The sequence below is a fragment of the Diadema antillarum genome, unplaced genomic scaffold (genome assembly GCF_040938485.1).
Source record: "Diadema antillarum isolate AM-2024a unplaced genomic scaffold, OU_Dant_1.0 seq00001027_RagTag, whole genome shotgun sequence".
Lineage (NCBI taxonomy): Eukaryota > Metazoa > Echinodermata > Echinoidea > Diadematoida > Diadematidae > Diadema > Diadema antillarum.
In genome coordinates this window covers 566953-573494 of record NW_027271861.1, presented here as the reverse complement: position 1 = coordinate 573494, position 6542 = coordinate 566953, and the positions used below count along the sequence as shown (strand labels likewise).

The window sequence follows — 6542 nt, the reverse complement described above, 5'->3', positions numbered from 1 at the left end:
CTAGTTAAATTTGTCTTTGTTAGTGACCCCCATACAGCACAACAATAATCAATATGTGGAAGTATGAAAGAAAAATACAGCTGATTCATGATTTTACGTGTCAAACACGATTTGATTCTTCGTAAGATACATACGATAGAACGAGAAATTGTCATGACTACTTCAACGACGTGGGGAGACCAGTCAAGAGTTGTTCAAAGATTATCCCAAGGTGTTTGAGTCTCGTGACAGTTTCCAAAGGCCTGCCGTACATACAAATTTGAAAATAATGTCTCTGTTTTTTCTCGGCGAGGTCGGAACAACATGACTTTTCGTTTTCTTCTAACATAGAGCCGTTTACGATTTCTTCAAGTCCACTTTGGCGCCCTCGCCATGATTTAACAACTTTTTTGCTTATTTGTGTGTTTGTTTGTTTGTTTTTTTTTGATCGGGTATATGATATGAACAAATGTGGACCCAAAGCGATATTACAACGCTCTGATAACACTGTATTTACGACCAATACGTGCTCGGTGATACGTTAAAAGCTAAACATGATGTATGTTGCACACTGATTATACACAGTAACTACACTGCAAGTGTGAGCTGGCAAAAGATAAAAACAATGTATATGAGTATATGAATATAAGAACGACCCAAGTCTATGGACGACCATTTCGAGTAAACTAAAAAAAAAAAAAAAAAACCTTCATAATATGTTTTTTATTTGTCCAATAATATTCTATCTAACTGTGATGGGAAGGCAACATTGTATATACAAATTAAAACATAATATCATCATGACGATTAACATTTACATTAATTGTGGAGAGGCCATTTTGTGTGGTGGACTTGGGTCGTTCTTTGATTCATATGGACTTGGGTCGTTCTTTGATTCATATACATGATATTCTGCTATAGAGATGAGAGAAGGATGAGAGAGGGCGCTATAATATTAATGTAAGAATGACCCAAGTCTTTCATTCTTTATAAGATTTAACTCATTCATTTCAGGCACTTCCGGGGGTAATTAGGATTTATCATTTATACACAAGATGAGTCCATGCATAAGCTACAATTTACCATGTCAAACTGAAATTGGCCAAAAATTGGACTTGGGTCGTTCTTATATTCAGGTCCTCACATATATATATATATATATATATATATATATATATATAGTGAGAACTTTGAGCAAAGAAAATGGGTTTTCATCGGGATTCGAACCCGAGACCTCCGGATTCCTAGACCGGTGCTCTACCGACTGAGCTATTGAAAGCCATAGATCGGTGTTCGTCCCAAACCGTTAACTCTCTTTGCTCGTGTGGTCAGAAGCTATAGTGTGTGTATGTGTGCCACACACACACACATTAACCTGACATAAACCCAAAGGATGTAAATCAACAATCAACATCCCGATGAAAACCCATTTTCTTTGCTCAAAGTTCTCACTATTTATTATTTGTTTCTGGTCAGTTTCCCCTTTCTTGTTTCAAAATGTATTACAACAAGCTGCATCGCTTCGGCGATCCCTCGCATTTATTCCAAAGTTGATTTACATCCTTTGGGTTTATGTCAGGTTAATGTGTGTGTGTGTGGCACACATACACACACTATAGCTTCTGACCACACGAGCAAAGAGAGTTAAGGGTTTGGGACGAACACCGATCTAGGGCTTTCAATAGCTCAGTCGGTAGAGCACCGGTCTAGCAATCCGGAGGTCTCGGGTTCGAATCCCGATGAAAACCCATTTTCTTTGCTCAAAGTTCTCACTATTTGTTATTTGTTTCTTGTCAGTTTCCCCTTTCTTGTTTCAATATATATATCTATCTATATATATAAATATATATATATATATCTATATATATATATAAATATATATATATATATATATATATATATATATATAGAGAGAGAGAGAGAGAGAGAGAGAGAGAGAGAGCCCTGATACATATCAGGTTAAAATACCTACATACAATACATAACACATTCAAAACATATCTCTACGGTAGTATTCATAGGTTTATAACAAACAGGGATTTTATTGCTTGAGTGGTCGTTACAAACTTGTTGTGGTAGGTCGTACCCTGACATTTAGGGATCGGCGGGCTCCAATTTCCATCTATGCATTCACTGCTGCAGCTATCAGATAAAGTACAGCTGATTTTGAAGTTTTCATCCTCGCACGAATAGGTGATAGTGTCCCCGTTTTCGTAGTACAGGACTCCAGTAACGTTGACCTTTGGTAGAGGTTGAAAGGCCAAACCATTTCCTTCCGGTGGCCAGCAGTAAGCTAGAGAATAGTAAAGGGGAGGCTATTGCAACTGATGGACAAATTGCCCTACATCGACGTAAATAAGCACTGATCAGTGTTTTAGTAGTTGCCATGATAAAAAAAGTAATTGGCGTACATACTCGAGCAGGATTCGAACCTACGACCTCCTGGTCACCGGACAGGTGTCATCTTTTTGATTCTCTTTTTTTTTTTAAATCTGCGATCTTTAGTATTTTATATAATATCATGGCTTATGTTTCACTACCCAGTTGTATCAAATGACATCTAGTAATGTATAGCTTATAATAATTGTATGATTTTTTGTTGTTGAAAGAATAATGTTTACATGAAATGTGTTTTTCAGGATTGATGAATTACGCATTTTATTTTTTCCCTTTGTTTGACGACATTTCTATATACTTCCTTATTTTGTCAAACATATGTTATATTTACGTGGATATTACGAATAATATATCAACACATATGTTAATGATTAAGGTCCGGGTTGAAACATGATTTTTTTTTTCCTCATATGTTGTATTATCTCCGCTATTATGATAGAAAGAATGGTATTGTGAGCAGGTTATTTGTGTTTATTCAGCTTGTTTGTTATTAAATGCAATGCCATAGTATAAAAATATTGTAAGAATGTAGGGCATATAAATTCAAATATACGCGTTGATTGTTTCGGAGAAAGACAGATTTTTTTGTCATTTTGATAAATGTATAATTATCTATATGTAATATGATGTCAAATAAAGAATTACGGATTATGCAGTACATGTGTTGTAACCTAGACACTTAATATACTGTATTCATATATATATATATATATATATATATATATATGTGACCCTGCACCTCAAAACAAACAAAAAGTCGCCAGACATGAATTTTTAGTTAATACCATATTCTGAAAGAGCAGACTTTAAGCTTTAAAATGATGTATAACTCAAATCAAATGGACTCTTCTAACCTATCTAAATATTGGAAAGAGAGCACAAACTCATGAAAAGTGTGAACTGAGAAAAGAGGCTCTGAAGTACAGTGTCTATTCAAGCGCTTAATCTTTACCAAACCGTGCTTGCTGTGCGATGAATGGGACAAAAAACAGGAAGTAAACCACCAGAGTAACAACAATGAAGGGATTATCAGATTAAACTGAAATTAGGCATGCCTCATTAACACATTCTGACCATAATTAATGCCAACTTTCAAAGCAGTAGCACTATCCTTTCAAAAGTTATAGAGTTGAAAGTGTGGACAAGGTTTTTCAGAAATGAAAAAGGGGTTCTAAAGGCACACCTAATCACACTATTCTACCAAAAATGTTCGAGATAAACTGCTAAAAAAACAGACTTTCCTGCCCGTTTTATGATACCAAATTCTAGCATAATGTAAAAGAAGACCCACTCTTTCAGAAAATATCAAAAAGTCATGTTTGGCTAGGTTGACCCATTTCACCTATTTTCAGTCCTCACGCAAAATCAGTGTGTGCGACTTTATGTTCGTTTTGAGGTGCACGGTCACATATATTCTCAATCATTCTCAAGATATCTCAATATATCAGTTCTCAGTGAGTTGCAATGTTAAAAATGAAGTCAGTTATGTATTTTTCTACCTGCGCAATACTAAATGCGCAGTACTGAATAAATAGATCTCCACTAGACCACCGAGCTACCTCCAGACAGCAAGTGTTGGTTCTAATCCTTACGTCGATGGAGGGCAATTTGTCAATCAGTTGCGATGAAAACATCTTTCATGAATTCATGAATTTCATGAATTTAAATGGTAGGCTACTTTTTACATCATCATAAGACATAGTTTAAGTTATATCTTTCGTCACCGTAGTAAGAAGAATAGGATGGCAAATATGATTACATGTATATCATTTTTTGCCACCATGTTTGCTTACGGGTGGTGGTAATTTATTTGTTGGAATGCTATTAAACGTGGATACATAATTTCCCGTAGTTTAACCAGGGTATGAAATTTTCTCGCTGGATAATTTGAAGGTGAATATATACTTTGTAAAAGGTCTTGGAAAGATAGATGTGATATCAAAACGTTGAAACTGATAAATCGGCAGCGACTTAGTTTGCGAGTATCAAAGTATCCGTCTCCACGACAACGTTCGAAATCACAATCACAAATCAAATTATGTGTCCGAGTATGTTTTTATCATCATTGTAAATGACCGGTATCACCATAACAGGCATGTGGCAAAATTTTATTTGTCTATACGGATATTTTGATGTTGTTGGTATTGTGTTTATCTTACATGACATGTTGTAACATGCCAGCATCATTGTTTTGTTCTTAATCTTAAAAAAAAAATTGACGCATTTTGACATGTTATTTTCAAAATGTACCTCCCGAAAACCACATTTCTGTCGCCAGATGCTTTTTCTCTTTCTTTTAATTTTTTATATTTTTTTCAGTATTCCATAAACATTAAAGTGGAGTAATCAATCGCCTTTTATCTAGGCCGTTATTGCTCATATATAAATGTTTCTTTTTACTACAGAAAGTGATGTGATTCCAGAATGTTCAAAAGTCTCTTTATTGCTAGATTTATATCTGATTCTGATAGCTTGATTCTTAGGCAGGTAACATATTTCATAAAGTTTCTGTTTCTGATTTAAACTTGTGAATATCTGTAGATTTCTTTCAAATTTTCTCTGCCTTTTTCTCACCCCTGCAGTGTGACCGTGAGCAAAATTTGCTCTGATTAACCATCGTTAATCCTCTGTGCGTCAATTCATTACCCGTCCATAGGTATTATTGTGCAAATATGATTCATAGGCACATACAGAAGGGGTTAAGTTAGCACACTGTAGGATTTTTGTTCTGTCTTCAGTGAGTTGCAGTTAATTACTGTAATGTAAATGAACCTCAGTGTCTTTAAACCTACAAAACAGATTAAGCTTGTGAAGACATTTCCAAGTGTACGATTTGTTATCTCTACATATTCTCCTCCTGTTTCCTCCATATCTCTGAAGAATTTATTTGAAAAGTAATGACATTTCAAAGCCAATAATCAAACAATACTTGGGTCGCCTGGTAACCCACACAGCCAGACTGGCCTGACTCCGGTGTCAAAGTGCAGTCTTTTGAAGAGGTTATCTCGTGGGAACAAAACAAAAAAAGAAAAGAATAAAACCAATCTGATTGACAATGGATTTGGTACCTTTGGAAAAAGATTTTTTGTAATTATATATATAATATTCTTTATTATCATCATCATTTACTTATTCAATTATTTCATTTAATTGTTTATTTATTTATCTACTTATTCATTTAGCTTAAATGAGCTAAGTCCCAGTCAAGACCGTGACATCAACATAACCTACAGGAAAATAAACAAGGGCTACCATCAGATTTCAAGACATATCACCAGGTCCATGTTGATCATGCTTTCATTTAGTCAAGTGCACAAGGGGTTATTTTCTTCAGGAAAAAAAGAAATACACTGCGTATCTAATGCAGTCCAAAGATATCTGGCACCGGTATTGGTACACTAACCCCTACGGCATACCTTCACAGTATTGTAAAGCTGAGTCCACAAGCTTTCCGTTTGAACAAGATACACTGTCATCCCCTTGAAAATTGCCAGGAACAGCACAAGAAAAGTGAACGAAAGTATAATATAAGTTGAGTGGAACTTGGTACCGTTGTTGGTATACATTTGAGTTTCATCGCATACCTGCACAATATTGTGATGTTGGGTCTTCAATCAATATTCCGTTTGAGCAAACTGCGCTATTTTCTCCAATGAAATTTCCAGGAACAGCACAGGAGAGATAAACCGTTGTTCCATCGTCAATAGGTTGATTCCCGTAGCTATATCCGTCAGTGGAAGATATTGTTACTTCGATGTCATCCTCGACGTCGGAAGTCAAACATGGTCCTTTATAAGACACAAATAAAACAATCGTCACCAATCACTACATATATTTCAAGTGTGTCATAGAACAATTACATTGTCTATCTGTATTATCTTAATTGAGAACTTTACCCCTTTTCTGTTTTTGAAATGAATTGTGCACGTCATAAAAGTGTTAAACAATTTAGTAGTTGCATGCATTCAATATTACAAAGGGAAATTAGATTCTCAATATTCCGCATAATTAGTATGTGCTATACAGTTGTTTACAGAAACTAATCAAATATGGAAACACGTAGAGGCAAAACAAAACATCACAAATGTAACACTAGGTCCTCCAATGTGTTTGTAGGTCTACACTGTCATATCGTTGCACACGTTCCAAGATTAATCCTTGTTGTT

The 6542-nt window shown here is 35.2% G+C and overlaps 2 non-coding genes across 2 annotated transcripts; one reads left to right on the top strand and one right to left on the bottom strand.

Annotated features, from left to right (window-relative positions):
• Positions 1–1185: 1185 nt before the first annotated feature.
• On the bottom strand, positions 1186–1259 carry Trnap-agg (transfer RNA proline (anticodon AGG)). The gene has a single exon. It is a non-coding gene; the product is annotated as a tRNA-Pro (tRNA).
• A 394-nt stretch (positions 1260–1653) lies between these two features.
• Trnaa-agc (transfer RNA alanine (anticodon AGC)) lies at positions 1654–1727 on the top strand. The gene has a single exon. It is a non-coding gene; the product is annotated as a tRNA-Ala (tRNA).
• Positions 1728–6542: the final 4815 nt, after the last annotated feature.